The following is a 9,612-nucleotide window of genomic DNA, read 5'->3' as shown; positions in this document are numbered from 1 at the left end:
CATCGTAGTGGTGGCACTATGGGGTGTAGTGGCATTGTGTTGGCCTCGTCGCCTCTTGCTATGAATCTTTGTTTATCTAATTCATCAGCTGATAGCTATGTGCGCCTATCAAGTTAACTTTACTATTAAATTTAACGTAAATACGTTGTGTAACCCAAGACAGTTGGTGTTAAGTACAAGTCCTCAACATTATGCTACAGTGTTAATTGCGGTGCCCATCCATGTATGTATTTCGATGTCTGTTTATATTTCTTTTATTAGTTTGTAAATAGGTACGATGGTTAAAGGTTCATTGCTTTAACTACCTCCTGCCTTGCTGAGTCATTCTGCTACGTCGCTGTCATCAGCTCATTGCCAGGGATCCTGAACTCTAATTGGTTTGCCCTTCGAGCGTACGTGGTTATAACTGGTTGGTAGTCAGGCTCAGAGGTAACGATGTACCTGATTGAACAGGCAATCATTCTCTCTCTTTCTCTGGCAACTTCTTCAACTGGGTGTTGATCTGACGTCTCCTGTACCTGCGTTCTGTTGTGTCCTGCCATGTTACTCAGTCTTGACGTATTTGTCAAGGTTCTTGTGTGTTCCTGGTTCCTTCGACGTTCTTCGTTCTTAAGGTTCTTGTATGTTACTGGTTCCTCCAATGTTCACTGATCTTCAGGTCGTTGGGTGTTCCTGGTTCCTCCAACGTTCACTGTTCTTCAGGTTCTTGGGTGTTCCTGGTTCCTCCAATGTTCACTGTTCTTCAGGTCGTTGAGTGTTCCTGGTTCCTCCAATGTTCACTGTTCTTCAGGTCGTTGAGTGTTCCTGGTTCCTCCAATGTTCACTGTTCTTCAGGTCGTTGAGTGTTCCTGGTTCCTCCAATGTTCACTGTTCTTCAGGTTCTTGGGTGTTCCTGGTTCTTCCAATGTTCACTGTTCTTCAGGTCGTTGAGTGTTCCTGGTTCCTCCAATGTTCACTGTTCTTCAGGTCGTTGAGTGTTCCTGGTTCCTCCAATGTTCACTGTTCTTCAGGTCGTTGAGTGTTCCTGGTTCCTCCAATGTTCAGTTCTTCAGGTCGTTGAGTGTTCCTGGTTCCTCCAATGTTCACTGTTCTTCAGGTCGTTGGGTGTTCCTGGTTCCTCCAATGTTCACTGTTCTTCAGGTCGTTGAGTGTTCCTGGTTCCTCCAACGTTCACTGTTCTTCAGGTTCTTGGGTGTTCCTGGCTCCCTCAACGTTCACTGTTCTTCAGGTTCTTTTGGTGTTCCTGGCTCCCTCAACGTTCACTGTTCTTCAGGTTTTAAACCAGTAATAATATAAAGCAATACTTAATGAACCACGACTATTTGTAGTACAGTCTAAAGAAATTTCAAACCTATTAAATATTACACAAATAATCCACACATAGGAGAAAGCAACTTATGACGACATATCGGTCCGACTTGGATCATTAACTACCCATTAGGTAATGGTCCAAATGGGACCGAAACGTCGTCTTAAGTTTATTTCTTCTTTATACAGGGTATCTGCATAATGTTCCAGCCACGGTATTGTGCCTCATTATTCTTTATTAAATATTGACTGTAATTTGGAGTTGCTGGATAATTCGTCACATGTTACCTCTCTCATAGCAGGTTTCTACCTCCTGGCACTCATGATGCAGGCAGAGAGAGAGAGAGAGAGAGAGAGAGAGAGAGAGAGAGAGAGAGAGAGAGAGAGAGAGAGAGAGAGAGAGAGAGAGAGAGAGAGAGAGAGAGAGAGAGAGAGAGAGAGAGAGAGAGAGAGAGAGAGAGAGAGAGAGAGAGAGAGAGAGAGAGAGAGAGAGAGAGAGAGAAGGAGGAAGCGGCATGGTTATATGGGAGCTTGTCCCAACATTGCTCAAGAAAGAAGAGCCTAACAGGATCTTTCAGTTACAGTTCTTCGGACTTTATAATTAATTCATTGTTTATGAACTACCGGTCGAGAGTAAGTTGCCGTTTTTGTTGGAGATTAAGATCACTCTGACACATATGTAGTTGGTGATGTATCTGTGCAATACGTTGCTTGCTGTTGTATTGCACAGATGGCTGATGAAAGGTGCGCCAATAAGAGAGTTGATCAATTGTTCAATATGGTTAACACTGGAGGCATTGCCTCTACAAACGTGTTGGCGTAGTGCCACACATTTGGGTATAATGAACAACATTATGCAGACTGTCCCTAGAGTGTGGGGTTTAATTAATAGCAAATTGCTGTGGAGAATAGTGTGGGGAGACATCCTCATCGGTCTCTGATCAGATGGATTTTGAAGGTCTTCTCTAGCCAGTCGAATGGCCTCTACAGGATGCTACAACTGACGCTTTGAGAAGTGTCTAGCGATTACATATAAACCATACCCCCGGCCGGGATTGAACCCGCGGTCATAGAGTCTCAAAACTCCAGCCCGTCGCGTTAGCCACTAGACCAGCTAGAGTTCGTCACGGCCACGCTAGCTGAAGATTCGTCTGTAAAAACTTTCATTTGTGGTCACAGAGGTGCCTGTGCTAACCTTCCTATGGTGTAGAAATATACCTAGTTGGATGAATCTTATTGTGGCTAGCTGGTCTAGTGGCTAACGCGACGGGCTGGAGTTTTGAGACTATGACCGCGGGTTCAATCCCGGTCGGGGGGATGGTTTATTTGCAATCGTGTCATTACGATTTCTTGAGTCATGATTACATATAATTTAACAACAAAAGTGCCTTTCCATCTTTACCCTCCTCTCGTGCATGGCGCTGCGCCTCCCAATCCTTCGGCCCGTCTCCAGGTGGAAGCCGTGATAGTTTAGCGGTGGATATGTGCATAGCTGCTATGTAACTAGAAATGATTAAGAAGCAGAGTAAGTTAGCAGTGAAAGATCATGAGAGGGACAAACAGTGAAGGGCTTGGAAAGTGAATGACAATCTCAGGAGAGAGGCTCGTAAAAAGTCACCGTTCAAACCATCTGTCATATAAGCCTGCTGGACACCACTCACATCAGCATGTGGTTTAACCTGAGCCACGGTTTACTGTACAAAGGGGCACAACAATGGCTTCAAGCTTCACTGAAGAGGACCTCGATAATTAATTCGAGGCCTTTGAGAATCAAGCATATTCAGTGGCACAGCTACCCCCCTCAAAAAAACAGAATGTCATCTATAATGTAGACAGGGACATTGCTCCACGCCTGTGAGTGGAACCAGCACAATTTCAACAAACTCCGTCGGAAGCCTGAGCAAACCTTTCTTGCTTTCGCCAGGGGAAGGTAGATAGCTTTTAACAGATGGTATAGATCTAGTGGCAGTTAATCCTTAAGAAGGATTTTTATGAGAATATGCGCTCATATACCCAGCAGCGCCAGGATGACCTGTATACAATACAGAGAATGTTACAGCAGCTGGCTACGCACGGCTAGTGTGAGGTACAGCATTCAGTCAAGTTACAACTTTACGCTCACAGCTGCCTGTTAAAACTCGCTCAAAAAACATATCTCGGAGAAGAACTTGACCTGGTCAGCGAGACCAGGACAGTTCCAACCAACAAAATATTGAGGACGTGAAGACAGAAAAATTCTCGCCCTCGGACAAATTACAACATGCTGGTTTATATATTGGAAAAAAAATAAGGTTAGGCACACAACTCATTAATGTTTCCAGTTTAATAGTGACAAGTTGATAATGTTCTCAGGGAGAACTGTACCCTTATACCTACTCATGCAGGTGTCCCTGAATCTGTTTGCCACAGAGAAATGTCACCACACTGCTTCTTGTCACATGTGCTCCAGTCTGCCCAAAACAGCTCTGTGACAGGGCATTTAGGAATAAAAGAAGACCCTGGGCATGGTTGCTAGGAATTATACTTGGCCGAGGATGTACCCAGATGTGGACAACCACATGGGATGTTGTGACACGTGCCGTCTGGCTGGAAAGACCAATCAAATAGCTAAGCCTGTACCACTGTAGCCAATATCGGCGTGTGAAGAACCGTTTTCTAGATTACTCATGTACTGCGTGAGTCCCATAGTCCTACAATAAGTCAGGTAACTTAATCTCTTTAATATCCTTTGTACTAGTGCTAAATACCCTGAAGTAGTCATGCAAAAAATAAACGCCAGGGTACTTTTTAAGTTTTTTCTCAAGTTGGTCTAACTTCACGCCTCAAGTTTTGCATGAAGCGTAATCACACCCGAGTATATCTTCTATTATTCGGTAAAGCTTCTACTCTGTCACACTTTAGTATATCATTTCCAATCCTAAGTTGCCATGAAAGGTCAACCCTGAAGATGATGATGATGTCCTACTGTGAGTAAGGGGCACTGGGTTACAGCCGCTTCCACCAAGCAGTTCAGAGCCTATGTGGGTACTTTACGAAGCCTAGCTTGGTTATGTAACTCCACTTTTACATCCCCACCTGTTATTATGGAAAAATAAGCCACCATTCATAACCTGAACAAAAATCTATGAGGTACACAGCGGCGGATGTAACAATAATACAAGGCAGCGGCACCTCATTCTTTTGCTCCTGGTGACGTGGTCATGATTTAGAGGTCAGTGCTGGGTCACACACTTCAGATAATGCATAAGGGGTCTTTAGTGTAAAACGGAAGTGAATCATTTTAATTATCTTGTCTGTTTCTGGGAAGAGGTCTGACCGCTATCATTTTAATCAACTAGAGTCTTATCATACTCCCACTTCTGTTCCTACAGTGTTGTACTACAGTGGCATTCTAATCTCAGCTATACAGTGGCAACTATGGATATTGTGAATCACATAGCTATCATCTTTGGTAATCTTGACTGCTCTCCTGAAACCGAGGTGAGGTTCAACAATTCACATCTTGCTTGACACTCTTCTTCATAATCAATCTGAAAATAAAGCTTCAGCCTTAATTATGGAACTCTTGTGCGTGAGAGGAAAAGTTTATTAAATAAGAGTGGAAGACTGAATGAGTGGTGGAGATAGTATAAGTGGTAGTATGACTCTTCTGAAAGGAGTATGTGAGCAGTTACCTTTACCCTCCCTCCCTCCTTCATCACTCTGGGGGAGTCAACAAGGGACCCTCGCTGACGGAGGAGCGTCATTTAGCTTCCTCATACCTTATACTTCTGTTGCCGATCTCTAGTTGTCTACCACTGCCGGCAGCCATTCCCGTTAATTAAGCTGCTAGCTGTGCACCTTCATGGGCGTTGTTACCTTCTGGAGCTGGACTTCACAATAGTCACGACCACCTGTGACCTCACTCACGACCACCTGTGACCTCACTCACGACCACCTGTGACCTCACTCACGACCACCTGTGACCTCACTATCTCTAGCTTCCCGTTCCACTCCAGCTATTCCTGTATGGTTATTCCCCTCAAGAAGGGTTCCTAGACGCTGGTGAGGGGCTCTTGATCTAGGAACCTGGATCTGTGCTCCAGTTCCCTGAATTAAGCCTAAATACCTTCCATCCCCTCCCCCCACAGGCGCTGTATAATCCTACGGGTTTAGCGTTTCCACCTTGATCATAATAATAATAATGTGCGGCTATTTTGGTATAATTTACTTTACTATATTTTCTTGTGATAAGGAGGAGGCGGTTCCTTCAAATGTTCTCTGATGGTCTGAAGGATCTTATACCCTCACACTGTCTTGTCGGAGATGCGGTACATCCGTGTACACTCAGAGAACATGATGTACATGTACAAGGAGCTGATCTAATCAATGTCTGTATCAGCTGAGTTCTGGGAAGCAGCAAATGCTAAACAAAAAATCCCCAATCATTAATGGATTAACGGAGCCCAGTACAAGACCTTGGGAATCTCCCTGACCTCGGTATATAAGATAACACCTGCACAACTAGTACCACTTATAGGAAAGTAAACAATGTGACACATCCAGAAAGATAACCCGAGCTGTGGTTCGTATGTTGGACTACGTGCGGCCAGCAGTAACAGCCTGGTTGGTCAGGCCCTGATCCAGAGGGAGGCCTGGTCGTGGACCGGGCAGTTGAGGCGTTGATCCCCGGAATACCCTCCAGGTAGACTGGTCATACTGCCTAGAAATGCCAGAGAAATCTCCAAAGTTTACTGTCATTGGCAGTCTACGTAACTTATGATATGCCCTTCTGACTCGTAAATGCTAAAGTTGGTATAAACACATGTCATGAAACATTGTGTCAGCCGAGTGTCGTGGTGGATAACGACACATGTCATGAACATTGTGTCAGCCGAGTGTCGTGGTGGATAACGACACATGTCATGAAACATTGTGTCAGCCGAGTGTCGTGGTGGATAACGACACATGTCATGAACATTGTGTCAGCCGAGTGTCGTGGTGGATAACGACACATGTCATGAAACATTGTGTCAGCCGAGTGTCGTGGTGGATAACGACACATGTCATGAACATTGTGTCAGCCGAGTGTCGTGGTGGATAACGACACATGTCATGAACATTGTGTCAGCCGAGTGTCGTGGTGGATAACGACACATGTCATGAACATTGTGTCAGCCGAGTGTCGTGGTGGATAACGACACATGTCATGAACATTGTGTCAGCCGAGTGTCGTGGTGGATAACGACACATGTCATGAACATTGTGTCAGCCGAGTGTTGTGGTGGATAACGACACATGTCATGAACATTGTATCAGCCGAGTGTCGTGGTGGATAACGACACATGTCATGAACATTGTGTCAGCCGAGTGTCGTGGTGGATAACGACACATGTCATGAAACATTGTATCAGCCGAGTGTCGTGGTGGATAACGACACATGTCATGAAACATTGTATCAGCCGAGTGTCGTGGTGGATAACGACACATGTCATGAACATTGTGTCAGCCGAGTGTCGTGGTGGATAACGACACATGTCATGAACATTGTGTCAGCCGAGTGTCGTGGTGGATAACGACACATGTCATGAACATGGTATCAGCCGAGTGTCGTGGTGGATAACGACACATGTCATGAACATTGTGTCAGCCGAGTGTCGTGGTGGATAACGACACATGTCATGAACATGGTATCAGCCGAGTGTCGTGGTGGATAACGACACATGTCATGAACATTGTGTCAGCCGAGTGTCGTGGTGGATAACGACACATGTCATGAACATTGTGTCAGCCGAGTGTCGTGGTGGATAACGACACATGTCATGAACATTGTATCAGCCGAGTGTGGTGGTGGATAACGACACATGTCATGAACATTGTGTCAGCCGAGTGTCGTGGTGGATAACGACACATGTCATGAAACATTGTATCAGCCGATTGTCGTGGTGGATAACGACACATGTCATGAAACATTGTGTCAGCCGAGTGTCGTGGTGGATAACGACACATGTCATGAACATTGTGTCAGCCGAGTGTCGTGGTGGATAACGACACATGTCATGAACATTGTATCAGCCGAGTGTCGTGGTGGATAACGACACATGTCATGAACATTGTGTCAGCCGAGTGTCGTGGTGGATAACGACACATGTCTTGAACATTGTGTCAGCCGAGTGTCGTGGTGGATAACGACACATGTCATGAACATTGTGTCAGCCGAGTGTCGTTGTGGATAACGACACATGTCATGAACATTGTATCAGCCGAGTGTCGTGGTGGATAACGACACATGTCATGAACATTGTGTCAGCCGAGTGTCGTGGTGGATAACGACACATGTCATGAACATTGTGTCAGCCGAGTGTCGTGGTGGATAACGACACATGTCATGAACATTGTATCAGCCGAGTGTCGTGGTGGATAACGACACATGTCATGAAACATTGTATCAGCCGAGTGTCGTGGTGGATAAAGACACATGTCATGAACATTGTGTCAGCCGAGTGTCGTGGTGGATAACGACACATGTCATGAAACATTGTATCAGCCGAGTGTCGTGGTGGATAACGACACATGTCATGAAACATTGTGTCAGCCGAGTGTCGTGGTGGATAACGACACATGTCATGAACATTGTATCAGCCGAGTGTCGTGGTGGATAACGACACATGTCATGAAACATTGTGTCAGCCGAGTGTCGTGGTGGATAACGACACATGTCATGAACATTGTGTCAGCCGAATGTCGTGGTGGATAACGACACATGTCATGAAACATTGTGTCAGCCGAGTGTCGTGGTGGATAACGACACATGTCATGAACATTGTATCAGCCGAGTGTCGTGGTGGATAACGACACATGTCATGAAACATTGTATCAGCCGAATGTCGTGGTGGATAACGACACATGTCATGAAACATTGTGTCAGCCGAGTGTCGTGGTGGATAACGACACATGTCATGAACATTGTGTCAGCCGAGTGTCGTGGTGGATAACGACACATGTCATGAACATTGTGTCAGCCGAGTGTCGTGGTGGATAACGACACATGTCATGAAACATTGTATCAGCCGAGTGTCGTGGTGGATAACGACACATGTCATGAACATTGTGTCAGCCGAGTGTCGTGGTGGATAACGACACATGTCATGAACATTGTGTCAGCCGATTGTCGTGGTGGATAACGACACATGTCATGAAACATTGTATCAGCCGAGTGTCGTGGTGGATAACGACACATGTCATGAACATTGTGTCAGCCGAGTGTCGTGGTGGATAACGACACATGTCATGAACATTGTGTCAGCCGAGTGTCGTGGTGGATAACGACACATGTCATGAAACATTGTATCAGCCGAGTGTCGTGGTGGATAACGACACATGTCATGAACATTGTATCAGCCGAGTGTCGTGGTGGATAACGACACATGTCATGAACATTGTGTCAGCCGAGTGTCGTGGTGGATAACGACACATGTCATGAAACATTGTGTCAGCCGAGTGTCGTGGTGGATAACGACACATGTCATGAAATATTGTGTCAGCCGAGTGTCGTGGTGGATAACGACACATGTCATGAACATTGTGTCAGCCGAGTGTCGTGGTGGATAACGACACATGTCATGAAACATTGTATCAGCCGAGTGTCGTGGTGGATAACGACACATGTCATGAAACATTGTGTCAGCCGAGTGTCGTGGTGGATAACGACACATGTCATGAACATTGTGTCAGCCGAGTGTCGTGGTGGATAACGACACATGTCATGAACATTGTGTCAGCCGAGTGTCGTGGTGGATAACGACACATGTCATGAACATTGTGTCAGCCGAGTGTCGTGGTGGATAACGACACATGTCATGAAACATTGTATCAGCCGAGTGTCGTGGTGGATAACGACACATGTCATGAACATTGTATCAGCAGAGTGTCGTGGTGGATAACGACACATGTCATGAACATTGTGTCAGCCGAGTGTCGTGGTGGATAACGACACATGTCATGAACATTGTGTCAGCCGAGTGTCGTGGTGGATAACGACACATGTCATGAACATTGTATCAGCCGAGTGTCGTGGTGGATAACGACACATGTCATGAACATTGTGTCAGCCGAGTGTCGTGGTGGATAACGACACATGTCATGAACATTGTATCAGCCGAGTGTCGTGGTGGATAACGACACATGTCATGAACATTGTGTCAGCCGAGTGTCGTGGTGGATAACGACACATGTCATGAACATTGTGTCAGCCGAGTGTCGTGGTGGATAACGACACATGTCATGAACATTGTATCAGCCGAGTGTCGTGGTGGATAACGACAC

The sequence above is a fragment of the Cherax quadricarinatus genome, chromosome 6, assembly GCF_038502225.1.
Source record: "Cherax quadricarinatus isolate ZL_2023a chromosome 6, ASM3850222v1, whole genome shotgun sequence".
Lineage (NCBI taxonomy): Eukaryota > Metazoa > Arthropoda > Malacostraca > Decapoda > Parastacidae > Cherax > Cherax quadricarinatus.
This window is presented reverse-complemented; position numbering follows the sequence as displayed.